The sequence below is a fragment of the Nicotiana tabacum genome, chromosome 3 (assembly GCF_000715075.1).
Source record: "Nicotiana tabacum cultivar K326 chromosome 3, ASM71507v2, whole genome shotgun sequence".
Lineage (NCBI taxonomy): Eukaryota > Viridiplantae > Streptophyta > Magnoliopsida > Solanales > Solanaceae > Nicotiana > Nicotiana tabacum.
The window spans coordinates 12,835,154-12,852,199 of record NC_134082.1 but is presented as its reverse complement, the minus strand read 5'-3'; positions in this window follow the sequence as shown (position 1 = coordinate 12,852,199).

Sequence of the window (17,046 nt, the reverse complement as noted above, 5' to 3'; positions counted from 1 at the left end):
CTTTCATGGTTGGTGGTGTATGCAAGATTTTATAAATTGATTAGAGTAAAAATGTCAATGACGACATTTATAATTTAAATAATTAAATAAACTTTGATTAAGAAAGACTTGGAACAACAATAAAATTATCTTTGTATTATTTATAAGTTACGTCACACCCTTTGAGCAGTGGCGGGTTTAGAGGAGCACAAAGGGTTCACTCGAACCCCCTTCACCAAAAAATTACACTGTATATATAAGGTAAAATTTGTTTTTTATATCTATATATTAAGGTTTGAATCCCCTTGACACAGCCCAAAAGCATAGCTAAGTGGTCAAGGGGGTTCAAAACTTTTGGTCGTAGGTTCAATTCCCACTAGTTATAATCTTTTTCAACTTTTTTTTTGAACTCCTTTAGCGGAAATACTGCTTCCACCACTGCCTTTGAGTGCGACCTTTCCCCGTATCCTCTATGAATGCAGGACTTACGGGATGCTTCGTACACCAGGCTGCCTTTAAATAAACTTTGATTTCTTATAAAAATTGCATTAGTAATATTTTTATCGTTGGAATAATATCGACGATTAGTGTCAAATAATTATTGTAGAGCTTATTATACGTAGCAAATTTAAGCTATAATATATAACTGAGTTCAATATGACATGCAAAAAGAAAAAGGTATTAGTAGTACTAGATGCTTTTTTAATCTTAGAAAAATATCTGATGAGCCTTATCCATTCATCACAAAAAGCTGTTGTGAAGTCTCTTTCAAGAGAGACAATCGAGTGGTTGTGTGAACTGCCTCGACATATTTTTGTGAAAGATGGGTGGATTTCATTAAAACTTGACGGTCTCTCTTTCTTCTTTCTTTTATTACGATTTGATATTCATATTTATTACTCCTACTAATTCGAATTTACAGGCTCATTAAAAAAAAGAGTGGTGGTGATGTTTTATACTTTAATATCACATAAAGGAGGTAATTTATGTAGTGTCTAATTTTTTGCGTGTACAGATTATACAAGACTTTTGTTCTTCTATTTATTCTTTATATTACCATTGGAATAATAAATGCAGAAAGTAAAAAACACAAGTATTTTTACGTGGAAAACACCTGGCTCAAAAGGTGAAAAAAATCACGACCTACTATCCAGTAGGATTTATCCCAACACTTCACTAAATCACTGAGCCAAAACAACGTTTACAAAACTCTTGTAAACCCAAGGATTACCTCTAACCCTTTGTGGCAACCAGCCTCAGACTGTTGCGACAATTTCAAGTTAACTATAACTTGAATTGTACACTCAGAGTACCTAGTACAAATGCTTCTATAGAAAGTTGAAAGGTACAACTCAAAAGCCCTACTACAATGAAACTAGAATAAAAGACAGATACTTTGAACTAGTTCTTCTATCTGGTTCATGTAGCTTCAAGTTCGTGTTGATACCCAATTTTTCCTTATATATTTTCAATATGCAAAATACCTTCAGGATAACATATGTATGCATATATAAGCATGTCCAAGAGTTTTATTATTTTCCCATAATTTTAAAGGTTTTTTTAATTGATTTATTTCTCCATTTTTATCAATAAAATCCCAATAATTATTTTCAAAATTATTGTTTTTGATAATTCATCTATTGAATTTTTATATTTATGCCAAAATGTGGCTAAAGTAATTCGTACATATTTTTTACAATTTTCATTTAGTATTTTAAAGCTAATTGCACATAATTGCAATATTAGCCCTTTTAAGGTTTAATTAGGTTTTATATTTACAAAATTGGGTCCTGTATTTTTAAATTATTAATTATGTATTATAAATCATTTTAGTACTTTAATTTATTTTCCAGAAATCATTTACTATTTTTTATAAATTAAAAAGGGAAAACTGACTATTTAAATAGCAATCCCTTTTGTATTTCAATTATAACCCAAATCGGACCCCAATTCCCTAGCCTAATTTTTAATTAAAACCGACCCTAACCCAATTTTAACCCAAGCCCAAACCGGATCCCCACCTATCCCGTTCAATCTGGACCGTTGATCATGCAGATCAACGGTCCTCATTCCACTTGCCATAATTAAACCCAAACGACCCCCTAACCTAATTCATTTTCCACCAACCCGCCGCCGTTGAATCCCCTTCCTCTCCAATTCTCTCTGCAATCTCACTCAAACCCTAGCCGCCACCCACCAAACCAACCCTAATCCCCTTCGATCCTCACTCAATCCAAGGACTCCCATGGCTGTTTGAGGCATGTACCGGTCTCCTATGTCTCCTAGTTGCCTGTTTTCGTTATTTCTTGGAAAGATCTCGAAGAGATCTAGTCCAGACCTTGCTCAACTTCTATCCATGGTCTTTTTCCATCCATGGTCGTTTGAGTCAGATCCATGGCTTTTCCGGTTAGATCGGTAACTTTTCGAAGTTTTCTCACTTTTTTTGGGTTCTCTGAAACCCTAACTTTAAATGCTTTCTGATTTTCTTTCAGATTTGTCTTAGATCTGTGCATGTTATGAACCTCTTGGTGTTTTCTCAAAAGTTTTTCCGATTTCTTTCAAAGTGACTCTTCATCTTCAACGATTAGGGTTTTCTTAACCTCTTTTAAAAGACTTTTCTTTGATTTTCAGTGCTGTCTTATGATTTTACTATGTTTAAACGGCTTGTTTATGTTTTTTTTCTACCTGGTTCATCATGTTGAAAACCCTAGGTATTTTTAGGGTTCTGAAATCGTCTTCGTTTATTTTGTATGTATCCCTGTTTCAATTGAGTTCTTTATGGTTAGATCATTTCCTTAATTTGTCTTGATTGATTCTGAGTTCTTACCGTTTTAACCTAACTTTGTTAAAACCCTAATTTCTTAAAATTTTCCTCACTTGTTACTATGAGCTTTTGAAGACCTCCTTTTACTTATTTCCATGTGTTGGTCTGGTCTCCTTTACCTGTTGCTATGTGTTAGACTGGTTTCTTCATTTTTTGTTCTATGTGACTACTTTACTTGTTGATTACCATACTTCGAGTAGTCCTTAGCCTACTCATGTCACCTTGGTATGTTTGTGTTCATCTAGTTTACTTTTTTTGTCAATATGTTTGACCCTGCATGTCTGATACGCCTGCTCATTCTTTTCTATTTATATGTCGAAGTGCAGAATCATGACTCCCTCTTGATTGATCTTGATTTCCTTAAGTTGTGGTTTGATTGCAAGGTTTTCTTATGAATCCTTAATTTTACTCATTTGTTTAAATTGATTGATTCTCTTCCCTTATTTGCTGTGATGTTTCACCCCTGCTGAATCCTTTCCCCAAATTAGGTATATTCTTTACCTAGACTCAATTGTATACTCTATATTTTTATTATCCCTTATATAGTCAAAAATCAATCTTTCTCAAATTGATTTTTTCTCCTTAATTATCCCCGTTAGTATCCGTTTGAGCAGTAATTCCTTGATTAAAGGAATACTTGTATTAATTGATTCTGATTGTGATTACTTCCATATTTGTGTTAAACCTTTACTTGTTACTTTATTTTCAAAGCTATAAATACCCTACTTTCTCTTCTCTAAAGACACGAACATATAGTTCAGAACACACACATACACACTCATACTCTCTCTTATTTTTCTGTTACTTGTGCTACTGCTTGTCTAGCCGGCTGAAAGCCTAGGATAGACTGTGAAATTCTACTTGCTTTACTTTTCTGCACTTTGCTTCTTTGACTAGTATGTCCTAGTTTAATTTTAAAGCTTCAACAACAACATGCTTCTCTTATTGTTTTAGTTTCTCTCATTTTTGGTCTACATCTGCTTGTGGTTCTGTTGTGAAACCCGCAGTTAAGTTACATTACCAGCATGCTATAATGTCTCCCCTTCCCCTTTAGATTAATGCACTCCCCTATGTGTGTGTGTCAAGGCGTGCTCTGGCAATCACTTATTGTGTACTTACCATCTTGTGAATCCCAAAGTCTCTATCCCTTAAATGTGTTTATGTTCTTTCTGACTAGTTTGTGATTGTGCCAGTATCAGCTATTATTGCGTATGTCCAAACAAGTCATAAGACCCTTGATGGGGTTATGTGTTTACAGTCAAATGTCTGTGTATACTAAATCCCTTGACCCCCTTGTGTGACTACTGATTCTGTGTGTGATCCCCTCTTAAGGTGTTTGAGTTTTGTTTTCTACTACAACTGCCTCTCTAATTACTGATTGCTTTCAAAATGGACTTGTCAGTCCAGTTTTTAAACAAACTCTTTTCAAACTATGTCAAACACTCTCACATATATTCTTAGGCTACTAGGTTCTGCCCCTTTTGTGTGATCCTTGCTTTGGGACCCTTGAGCTCCCTCTGAACCTGGACACATAATAGCTGGCCCTTCCACACTGCACTTATTCTTGGTTATGCAATCTGGGTGTAAGTATTGCCTGGGATCCTTTGATGTCCTTAGGGAACTCTGACACACCCATATATGAGAAAGGCTATGGAACAATATTGGCATTTGAGGTGGTTTATTACATAACTCAGAGAGGAAGTCAGAATCAGGCTTCCTATAGTTGTAACTTCTTATTTTTGCATTTCTCATGTAATTCAATCACATGGTCTGTAATAATTTGTAAACAAGTATTGGGGGACTAGTAAAAAGGGATAGGGTAAATATGCATGCCATAATTTGTTAAGGGTAGAAAATATATTTTAGGTTTATGTCCCTAATTGCGCAATAGAAACCATGCTTAGGGTTCATGCATGCATTAGAAATCATGCTCTTAGGTCCCATGTTTATTGTTTCAGCATGTGCACCTTTAGAACATCATGTTTTAAAATCCGCTAATAATTAGCACTTTATTATTATCTGTATTCCTGCCATGTGCACTTAGAAATCCTGCTCTTAGGAAATTCTGTAATCTCACCATACGCATTTAGAAATCCTGCTCTAGGAATTCTGCATTTTATACCATGTTTTAGGATCTTATTTGCACATACACTTAGTGTAAATTGCTGATTATAAAAGAGGTAAAAACAACTTCACACTTGATTATCCCGTTTAAAATAATGTGTAACAACCTCTGCACTTGATTAAGAACAGCATGCTCCTAGGGTAAATAACTCCCAAACCGTCTTTTAATAATTCTGAATAACTATTGCATCTTGCTTTACACCTAGGCGAGCCTTAGGTAATAACTTAAATAAAACTGGAGCTGCCTTTGTTTAATTATCAACTGTTAAAATCAGTAGGCAAATCTGATTTAGACTTCTTTTCTGAGTTATGTAATAAATCTAGTTCTGATGTTACCACTTAAACACCCTGTTGTAGGATTTTAAACTAAGACCTTAACTGTGTATAAGTCATGCTGTCTACGTGCATTTTTTGTGAAGGTCTAACTGAGCCTTTTGCTTGTTTCTGTGTTTTTCCCTTTTAAATGTAGTCCTACTTATTTTGTATGTCGCCTTAGTATTTTGCCTTTGAACCTAAGAGTCTACCTAGAACCTTATTCTTATAGGATAAGAGTCCTAAATTCCTCCGGGACTGATAGGAAGGGACGGGTAACATCATGCAATAGTGGTCGAGACCAACCCTCGCTTTAGTTATCTTCACGGGGTGGGAAGGGTAGATATGGATATGATGACCGGTGCGCTAATGCCACGCGTATCCCCTCTTCTGAGGAGTGTCATACCGGGTATTGCATTGATGTGATCCATATTACAAACAAACCTAGGACACCCCTTTACATTCAGAAGCATATTTAGATTGTAACTCTTTTCAAAACCTTGCTTTCATTAATCGTTTTCAAACACTTGTGTGTTTAAATTTAAATCCCCTGTTATTTGAGCCCTACTTGTTTATTTGTTAATTGCATAAATTCACAAAAATTGTCTGGCCGGAACCACACTAGTGGATCTTGAGGGGTGCCTAACACCTTCCCCTTAGGATAATTTCAAGCCCTTACCCTATCTTTGGTTATCAAACGTAGTTGTAGATGAACCTTATAGGTGACCTAACGCACCTTAAAATCGTTAGGTGGCGACTCTTCAAAAATGCAAACCTTGTTCCCAAAATGAATGAGTTGTCCCATACCCAAAATGTCATAAACCCGATTTCCGCGGAAGGGGAAAAAGGGGGCGCGACAGCATGGCGACTCTGCTGGGGATTTTTAGGCTTTTACCATTTCAGATTGTTCTTGTGAATTTGTACCTCCCCCCCCCTTCTATGTGCAATTACTTGTTTAATTTCTTTAAGTATTCAATTTCTTCTTCAAAAGCAAAACTGACATATCTTTCTTGTTTCCCTCCTTTACTGTTGCTTTATATTTTAAAACTACTGTATTTATCGCTTTCTTAACGTGCAAATACATGTCAACATGCCTTTAATTATTGCATAATCATGCTCAACATCATACTCCACTTGTGCCAAACAAATACTATAGCAACGCTTGATGAGTGGTTGCGCTCTTCCTATATCATTACCCCCTAAATTCGGAAAGGCATATTTACGGTAAAACTAGTCGATCAGCGGTGCAGTCAACAGTTTCGTATCTTCCACCTTGAGTTATCCGCTCAAGGGTACCAGTCTAAAACCCAATAGAAATCTCACTCTGTTTAAATTGTGCATGCATCATGGTCAAACCTAGCCGAGTCAGTTATGTCGTCCATATAATGATCCTTTAAGATAGCCTTGTCCAAAAAGTCCACTGGGTTTCTATTAACCCAAATGGACATCATCACGTTCTGTGCATTTATTTGGAGAACTAAATGCTTCATGCTAATTATTGATGTTAAATAGTAGAGTCCAGTAGGGGTATGGTCTTAACCCTTTTATTTTGCAAAAAATAAAGAACGAGGTCCCCAGCTTCGGTATGGTTAGCACACCCTCACTCTTACTAGAACGGTGGAGGAGTCTTCCATCAAATGACCAAATCAATGAGTGGAAAGAGAGGGCCGCCAAATCTAGCGAAAAGTTGGAATATCTAGAATACAGTCTACTGGAATTGGAAGGAAAAGTGAGGAAGAGAGTCGCCGACTGCCAGAACGCTGAGAGAAACGAAGGAGAACACCTGGCAAAGGCATTTTTACTAGTGAACCTATGCGAGCTGGAGGATTTGATCAACGAGAGCATTCAACCTGAGGAAGGTCCTTCTAGGACCAAATAGATAGGAATTTACTTTTTCGCTCTATGAATGTAATAAGGCCAATGGCCATTAGTGACTTTTATTTCTTGCTTATTTAGTATCGTTTTGGGATTCACCTTTCTTTATCAATAAAATGAGGCATTTAGAATTCTAAGTTCTCCAAATCAATTTGTCGCTAGACCTACCTCGGGCACAAAGAGTTTCCCAAATTAGGACACGATTTACATTCCCGCACTATGTGTTTAAATATTGTAATACTTTTTATACTCCTCACTGACTCAATTACCTTTTGTTTTCATTTTGTTTTATTATTCCCCTCCCCAAAGGTTAGTTTGTGCACTCTGGCATCATCATCTTACTTCACAAGATCCAAGGGCCCTCCACCCACTCCTCCTCTCAGTCCTATTAAAGGCAAGAACAAAGGTAAAATGGAAGATTTAAACAACATCAGGAAGGAGAACACAGTTGAACGGGTAGATGCCACTGATAGCTAGGGTATTCGGGTTCCAAACGAGAATGTGTCACAACTTGAGCAAAAGCTGCTGAGATTCCAAGAAGAGCTCGATCAGGTTCGGAATCTGGCAAGCCTGTCATTTTCCCTCAGCACCCCAGTGTCAACTTTCCCAACACTCAAAACCCTACACCTCCTCAAAATATCCCAAAACAACAGAATCATCTCGCTCCTCATCATCACGTTGCTCCACTAAAGAACCAATGTAACACCTATCATGTCCCAAACAACACTCCACTACTCATCCCGGAACCTCAAAAATCCATTAACGACCATTTCCACACCCATACACCAGGCCACCATAACACTCCTATCTACGTGGAGACCATGCCACACTCCACCAACCTATCTCATGCATACATGAGTCTGATGAAAAGGATCTGCTTATCAGGAACTTGGCCGAGGAACTTAAGAAACTGACCAGGCAAATTCAAGGCGTTGAGGGAAGCAAAGGAATTAAGGGGCTGAACTATGAGGACCTTTGCATACAGCCTGATGTCGAACTACCTGAGGGGTACAAACCTCCTAAGTTCGAAATGTTTGATGGTATGGGTGATCCAAGGGTCCACCTGAGGACATATTGCGACAAACTGGTTAGAGTAGGGAAGGATGAAAGAATCCACATGAAGTTGTTCATGAGGAGTTTGAAAGGAGATGCATTATCTTGGTACATCAGCCAAGATCCCAAGAAGTGGTCAAGTTGGGTAGGCATGGAATCCGACTTTATAGATATATTCAGGTTAATACAGAGAATGCACTAGACGTGTTCTATATCCAGAATTTAAAGAAGAAGCCTACGGAAAAGTTTCGCGAATATGCTACTCATTGGAGGTCTGAAGCTGCTAAGGTCAGACCCGCCTTAAAAGAAGAGCAAATGGACAAGTTCTTTGTCCGAGCTCAGGACCCGCAATACTATGAACGATTGATGATGATTGAGAACCACAAGTTTTTTGACATTATCAAGTTGGGTGAAAGAATTGAAGAAGGTATTAAAAGCGGTATGGTTACAAACTTCGAGGACTTTCAAGCTATAAATAAGGCTTTACAGTCTGGTGGTGTGTCCAAGAAAAGGGACGTAGGGGCCGTGATGGTTGCACAAAGGACCAAATTTCCTCTTAAATACCAAACTTACCCAACACCTCCACTCACATACCAGCCAACCCCAAATTACCAAGCACCCTCACCTTCGTACCAAGCTCTGCCACCCACTTGTAAGTCATCTCCACCTCCTACATATCAACTTACTTCACCCAAATACTCCCAACTCGCTCATGTCTACCAAACTTATAATGCTCAACCATCCCACTATCAATCACCCCCTGTACGCCAAAACTTCCCTAGACCTCGACCTAATTTTGATCACAGACCTCCAAAATAATATATAGCCATCGCCAAACCCATCAACCAGTTGTATGAGAGGCTCAAAGCTGCTGGTTATGTCACCCCCATCCCTGTCGCAAACCCTGAGAATCTCTATCACTGGGTTAACCTGAACAAGTCCTGTGCATACCACTCCGGTATGAAAGGGCATACCATCGATGAATGCCGCTCCTTGAAGGACAATATACAGTCCTTGATCGATAACAAGATTATTGTGGCAAAGGAACCACTCCAAATTTCCGCAACAACCCTCTGCCAGATCATAAAGGTGGAGGTATCCACATGATTGAAATAGAAGATGACTGGGATCTCGAGGGATCAATTATGTTTATTACAGTAGGTGATGACCCAAAAAAACTAACAGTTACTCTAAATCCAATCATAGTCCAGATCCAACCGTCTGAGGACGTTGAGGTGAATATGTATGTACGACTTGAATTTGAAGCAACACCATCCGCAAAGACATCGACACCAATTGAGGTTGAATTCGCGTCTCTGGAAAATGCACCCGTACCATTTGAGGTTGCAGTTTTGCCACCCAAGGCATATGTTCAGTTCGGAGTAAGGATAGCCGTTCCGATCCCAGTGGTGATGTCAACCATGACACCATTCTATACAAATGATGTACCTTGGGACTATACAGCCGAGGCAAGAAGGAAATGCTAGGACAGGATTGAAGAAACTATCGCAACACAGAGTATGACAAGAACTGGTAGAGTCTATACCCCCAAACATCTAGCTGAATCAAGCAAGTAGGCCTTCAATCGGCCACCCCTCATTGAGACAGGTCTGGACGATCTTTGGAGGAAGATACAGGTCAAGGAATATTCGGTCATCGACTAGTTAAACAAGACGCTAACACAAATCTCCATTCTCTCTTTGCTGCAAAATTCTAAGGCACACAAGAATGCTCTGTTGAAGGTGCTAAATGAGGCATACGTACCAAGTAACATCACTGGTGGGGAAATGGATAACATGGTAGGACAAGTGCTGGAAAGCCATAAGATCACCTTTCATGAGGACAAGCTGCCACCTGAAAGGTTAGGGCACAACAAGGCATTGCACATCACTGTGCAATGCGAAGATTATTTCATCACCAGAATCTTGATCGAAGGAGGTTCCAGTCTCAACATTTGTACGCTGGTAACACTCAAGAAGTTGGGTAAAGGGTTGCACGAGATAAAAGATGGAGCAATCAATGTGAAAGCTTTCAATAGTTCTCAGAGGTCCACCATTGGTGAGATTATTCTATGCTTACAGATGGGACCAACCTGGTTCAAGGTCGATTTCCAGGTAATAGATATACCAACATCTTACAACTTATTGCTGGGACGACTATTGATTCATGCCGCTGGGGCCGTAGCATCAACGCTGCATCAGGCAGTAAAGTTTGAATGGAATCACTAGGAAATGATCATTCACGGCGACAGTAGCAACCCTATATACAGTCACCAGACCATTCTGGTAATCGAGGGAAGGACGTTAGGTGGAGAAACTTACCACCACATCGAACGGGTCAATACTGTCGACAAAAACAAATGGTAGGATAACAAAATCGAGAGTATACTGAATTGGAGTAGGTACGAACCTGACAAAGGGCTCGGCAAGAACCTTCAAGGAATCCTAAGCCCATAAAACTCAAGAAACATGGCACTACCTTTGGTTTGGGATATGAATACACCTGGGAAGAATTCAAAAACTGGTCGCCACCATGACGCGGTCCTTATTATCCACTAGAGCAACCAATACCGCATCTGGAGTAGACTTTCCAACAGGCTGACATTATTTATGGGTCACACGAAGAAGAATCACTTGCGGCGGTGAAGAACCTATTTCTGGAGGACAATAATATGGACTGTTGTGTTATTCTCGAGGAGGAGGGGGAGGAAGGCCCTTCCATATAGGCTGTGAGAAGAGGGGCACATCTCAATAATTGGACCATCAGGACAACCAAAGCCCGACGAGCCTCGGGGTAGCAATGCTAAAACAAGCATTATTCACTGTTTTTACTAAATGATTTTCTTTTCGCATTTTTCAACTCCCGCAATAAGATCTTCGATGTTCAAACTAGTATCCAGTTTATCAAAAGCTTTTTCGATTTTTCTTATGAATTAATATTTATGGCTATTGTTTTCTCTCATTACTTTACTTATACAATATTACTATTACTTGTCTTGACGAACTAATGACTGTGACATGCAATGAGACAACGCAACAAGCAGACATTGATTCAGAGGAAGATGACATATCTGACGAGATTGTCAAAAAAGTTGAGAACTTTGAGAACAAACCTAAGTCCAACCTGGATGAGACCGAAATTGTCAACTTGGGAGATGCAAAAAATGTCAAGGAAACACGAATCAGCATCCACCTATCGCCATCAGAGAAGAAAGAATACACAAAATTTCTAAAGGAGTATGATGACATATTCGCCTAGTCGTATGATAATATGACTGGTCTGAGTACGTCTATTGTGGCTCACAAACTGTCAATCGATCCAATGTGTCCACTGGTAAAGCAAAAGCTCAGAAAGTTCAAGCCTGATATGAGTTTGAAAATTAAGGAAGAAGTCAACAAGCAGATCAAAGCTAAGGTTCTCAGGGTAGTAGAATACCCGACATGGTTAGCCAACATTGTGCCAGTGCCAAAGAAGGATAGGAAGGTCAGAGTCTATGTCAACTACCAGGATGTCAACCGTTCTAGTCCGAAAGACGACTTCCCTTTGCCAAATATACACATCCTGATTGACAATTGCGCCAAGCATGAGCTCCAGTCATTCGTGGATTGCTTCGCTGGTTATCATCAAATCTGGATGGATGAGGAAGATGCCGAGAAAATGACTTTCATTACGTTGTGGGAGTGTATTATTACAAGATGATGCCATTCAGCCTGAAGAATGCAGGGGCCACCTACATAAGGGCTATGACTACCATTTTCCATGATACGATACACAAGGAGATAGAGGTATATATGGATGATGTTATTATCAAATCCAAGAAGGCCACTGACTACATGGACGATATAAGGAAGTTCTTCAATAGACTGCGAAGGTACAATCTGAAACTAAACCCCGCAAAGTGTGCATTTGGGGTTCCTGCTTGAAAATTGCTTGGGTTTATTGTAAGCCGACGAAGAATAGAACTAGATCCATCGAAAGTCAAAGCCATTCAAGAACTACCACCGCCAAAGAACAAGAAGGATGTGATGAGTTTCCTGGGAAGACTTAACTACATCAGCCGATTCATAGCACAGTCTACAGTTATCTGTGAGCCAATCTTTAAGATGTTAAAAAAGGATGCCGCTACCAAATGGACCGATGACTACCAAAAGGCCTTCAATAGAATCAAGGAGTACCTGTCAACACCACCGGTCTTAGTCCCGCCCGATCCAGGTAGACCCTTACTACTCTACCTTGCAGTGTTAGATGGAGCTTTCAGCTGCATTCTAGGACAACATGATGAAACGGGGAGGACGGAACAAGCCATTTATTATCTCAGTAAGAAGTTCACCCCGTACGAGGCTCGGTATTCTCTATTGGAATGCACCTGTTGTGCTTTGACTTGGGTAGCTCAGAAGCTGAGACATTACTTTTGTGCCTATACTACATATCTCATATCAAGGATGGATCCTTTGAAGTACATCTTTCAGAAGCCCATACCCACCGGCAAGCTAGCCAAGTGGCAAATCCTGTTGAGCGAGTTCGACATTGTTTACGTAACTCAGAAAGAGGTTAAGGGACAGGCACTAGCAAACCACTTTGCCGAAAACCCCATGGATAGAGGATACGAACCCCTGAAAACATATTTTCCTGATGAAGAGGTATCATTCATAGGAGAAGACATTGCAGAATCCTATGACGTTTGGAGAATGTTCTTTGATGGAGCAGAAAACTTCAAAGGAGTTGGCATAGGAGCAGTCCTAGTATCAGAAACCAGTTAGCATTACCCGGTGTCTGTCAAACTCAGATTTCCCCTGCACCAATAATATGGCCGAGTATAAAGCATGCATCTTAGGGCTCAAAATGGCCATTGACATGAAAGTTAAAGAGCTGCTAGTAATTGGGGATTCAGACTTACTTATACATCAGGTACGAGAAGAATGGGTGACCAAGAACTCCAAGATACTCCCGTATCTGCATCATGTACTGGAATTGAGAAAGAGGTTCACAAAGACGGAATTCCAACATGTTCCCAGAATCCAGAATGAGTTCGCTGATGTATTGGCTACCCTATCATCTGTGATACAACACCCAGACAAGAATTTCATTGATCTTATTCCAGTGAAAATCCATGATCAGCCAGCTTACTGTGTCCATGTTGAAGAGGAAGCAGATAGAAAGCCTTAGTTTCACGATATCAAGGATTATTTGGCAAAAGGAGAGTACCCAGAGCTTGCAAATCCTACTCAGAAACGCACACTTCGGAGATTGTCCAACAACTTCTTTCACAACAGAGGAATTCTGTATAGGAGGACTCCTGATTTGCGACTATTAAGATGTGTCAACGCAAAGGAAGCATCCACGCTACTAGAAGAAATTCATACTGGGACTGCGGTCTACATGAACGGTTTTGTCTTAGCAAAGAAGATACACCGGGCTAGTTACTTTTGGATAACTATGTAAACGGACTGCATCTAGTATGTCCGGAAATGCCACCGCTGTCAGATACATGCAAACATGATAAAGGTACCTCTAAGCGAGCTTAACACAACAAGCTCACCATGGCCGTTCGCCGCCTAGGGAATGGACGTTATTGGACCAATCGAGCCTGCTGCTTCCAATAGACACAAGTTTATTCTGGTAGCCATAGACTATTTCACCAAATGGGTCGAAGCAGCATCTTACAAAGCAGTAACTAAGAAAGTCATGGCAGATTTTGTCCGTGACCGCATTGTTTGTCGATTCGGAATTCCAGAGTCAATCATTACTAATAATGGCTCCAACCTCAACAGCGACTTAATGAAAGCTATGTGTGAAACTTTCAAGATCAGGCATAAGAATTCCACAACCTACAGGCCTCAGATGAACGGAGCTGTAGAAGCCACCAACAAGAATATCAAGAAGATATTGAGGAAAATGATAGAGAAGCATAAGTAGTGGCATGAGAAGTTATCATTTGCTCTACTGGGGTATCGCACCACAGTCCGCACATCAACTGGGGCAACCCCCTATATGATGGTTTACGCTACAGAGGCTGTCATTCCCGCTGAGGTAGAAATTCCTTCCCTAAGGATCATACAAAAAGCCGAGCTCGATGATGCATAGTGGATAAAAAGTCGTTATGAGCAACTAGGCCTTATAGACGAAAAGAGAATGAATGCAGTTTGCCATGGTCAACTCTATCAGAACAGAATGTCCAGAGCCTTCAACAAAAGAGTAAAGCCAAGACAGTTCGCACTAGGGCAGCTGGTGTTAAATAAAAAAAATTCCGCATCAAGATGAAGCCAAAGGGAAGTTCTCCCCCAACTGGCAGGGTCCATACATGGTTAATCGAGTTTTGACAGGAGGGGCCCTCATACTTGCAGAAATGGACAGATAAGTTTGGCCAAAGCCGATCAATTCAGATGTAGTCAAGCGCTACTATGTGTAATCTTTATGCTTTCCTTATATGATGTAAATTGAACTACGCCTGACCTGATTCCCGTTTAAAATGGGATACATAGGCAGCCCTATGGGTTCGGTCACAATTCAATAAGAATCTCATTTCCCCCCGCAATTGGAAACTGGGGCAGAATTTTGAAGACCCTCAAAATTTCGAAGTTATTTCAGCCAATCGTCGCACGAGCAATAGTCAGAAACGTCAACCTATCGAACTGGGGCAGAATTTTGAGGAGGACCCTCAAAATTCCGTAGCAAGAGAGGTTGCAATGTCCTGAACCACGTCACAGTCGTCGGCTTATCTAAAAGATATTTTAATTTATGTCATATTTTTACAAAATCATGCATGATTATTATTAAAACTGCTTTGTTTAGCAACGGTACCCCAATGATACAGACGGTATCACCAGATCACAGCCGAACAAGTCAAGCAAAAGCCAGCAGGGATGCGAACTAACCTTCCCCCTTACAAAACTCACGATTTTATTTGGATGCAGGCACTAGGGTTGCGAAATCATTAACCATACTATACGCCCATGGAACAAATATTGTTCAAGAATATGACCCTCCGAACCATTGCACTTGCCAACATTTGCTATCAGCACACACCAGTGATGTCCCGTATGTCACAATGATCCCAATAATCACGACACTGCAATCTGCTATCAACTAAGAAAACTCTATTATCATTTGTTATTTTATTTCTTGCATAAGGCTACCATTCTGCCTTCCGAGACTAAACGATGTCTCCATCTGCATCTACATAAGGCTACCATTCCGCCTTTCAAGACTAAACGTTGTCTCCATCTGCATCTACATAAGGATACCATTATGCCTTCCGAGACTAAACGTTGTCTCCATCTGCATCTGCATTGCATAAGGCTACCATTCTGCCTTCCGAGACTAAACGTTGTCTCCATCTGCATCTGTATTGTATAAGGCTACCATTCTGCCTTACGAGACTAAATGTTGTCTCCATCTGCATCTGCATTGCATAAGGCTGCCATTCTGCCTTTTGAGACTAAACGTTGTCTCTATCCGCATCTACATTACATAAGGCTACCATTCTACCTTCCGAGACTAAACGTTGTCTCCATCCGCATCTACATTGCATAAGGCTACCATTCTGCCTTCCAAGACTAAATGATGTCTCCATCCGCATTTGTATTACATAAGGATACCATTCTGCCTTCCGAGACTAAACGATGACTCCATCCACATCTGCATTGCATAAGGCTACCATTCTGCCTTCCGAGGTTAAGCCCTACCTCCATCTGTGTCTGCATTGCATAAGGCTACTATTCTACCTTCTGATCTGCATAAGGCTATCATTCTGCCTTCCGAGGTTAAGCTCTACCTCCATTTGCATTCGCATCTTTACATAAGGCCATCATTTTGCCTTTCGAGGCTAAGCTCTACCTCTAATTTTCTTCGAAACTAAGCACTATCCCAATCACTATTTATCTTGCTTCTCTTACAGGCTAAGCTTCTCTTACGGGCTAGCTCTGCATCATACTATTGTATCCTTCATAGGCTGAAATATCGCCAACTCATCCAAAGGCATCATTGTTCGTAGGCACCATCTTCATAGCCCAAGAATACCATGTCATGGCCTGAGGATCTCTTTCAATCTTTTGCATATCATTATTCAAAGGCGTCATGGTTCGGAGGCACCATCCTCATAGCCCGAGAACATCATTTCATGGCCTACCCCTTTATCATACGCTTCATGGCCCAGGACATCATGGTCAGAGGACGCCATTCCTAACCGTCCAAAGACAATATTCATGGTCCAACGGGAATTTGCATCATGTTTAGGCTTACGCACAGTATATGCTTGTATTGTTTCTATTTGCAGGTAAGCCGGTGAACAACGGCTATCCCACCAGGAGAAATCCCGCTCCACTTCCCCCAGCCAACAAACCTAACCATTCCCGTAAATCGTCCACTCACCCGGCCCTAGATATTGCATCCGTTCTTGAAATATCTTCATCGGTATACTCCGTCGATGGATCCTGAACTACATATGACCTGATTCCTGTAAAACCAGGGATATGTAGGCAGCTCAGAAGCCAGGGTGCGGCCGAACTTCTTCAAACCATTTCGTTCGGTCAAAATTTGTCATTATTTCTTTACCCGAAAACTCTTTCATTCTTCCCGGGTAAAGAGGGGCAGCTCTTGATACCCAATTTTTTCCTATATATTTTCAATATGCAAAATACCTTCAAAATAGCATATGTATGCATATATAAGCATGTCCAAGGGTTATATTATTTTTCCATAATTTTAAAGATTTTTTTTAATTGATTTATTTCTCCCTTTTTAGCCATAAAATCCCAATAATTATTTCAAAATTATTATTTTTGATAATTCATCTATTGAATTTTTATATTTATGCCAAAATGTGGCTAAATTAATTCTTACATATTTTTTACAATTTTCATTTAGTATTTTAAAGCTAA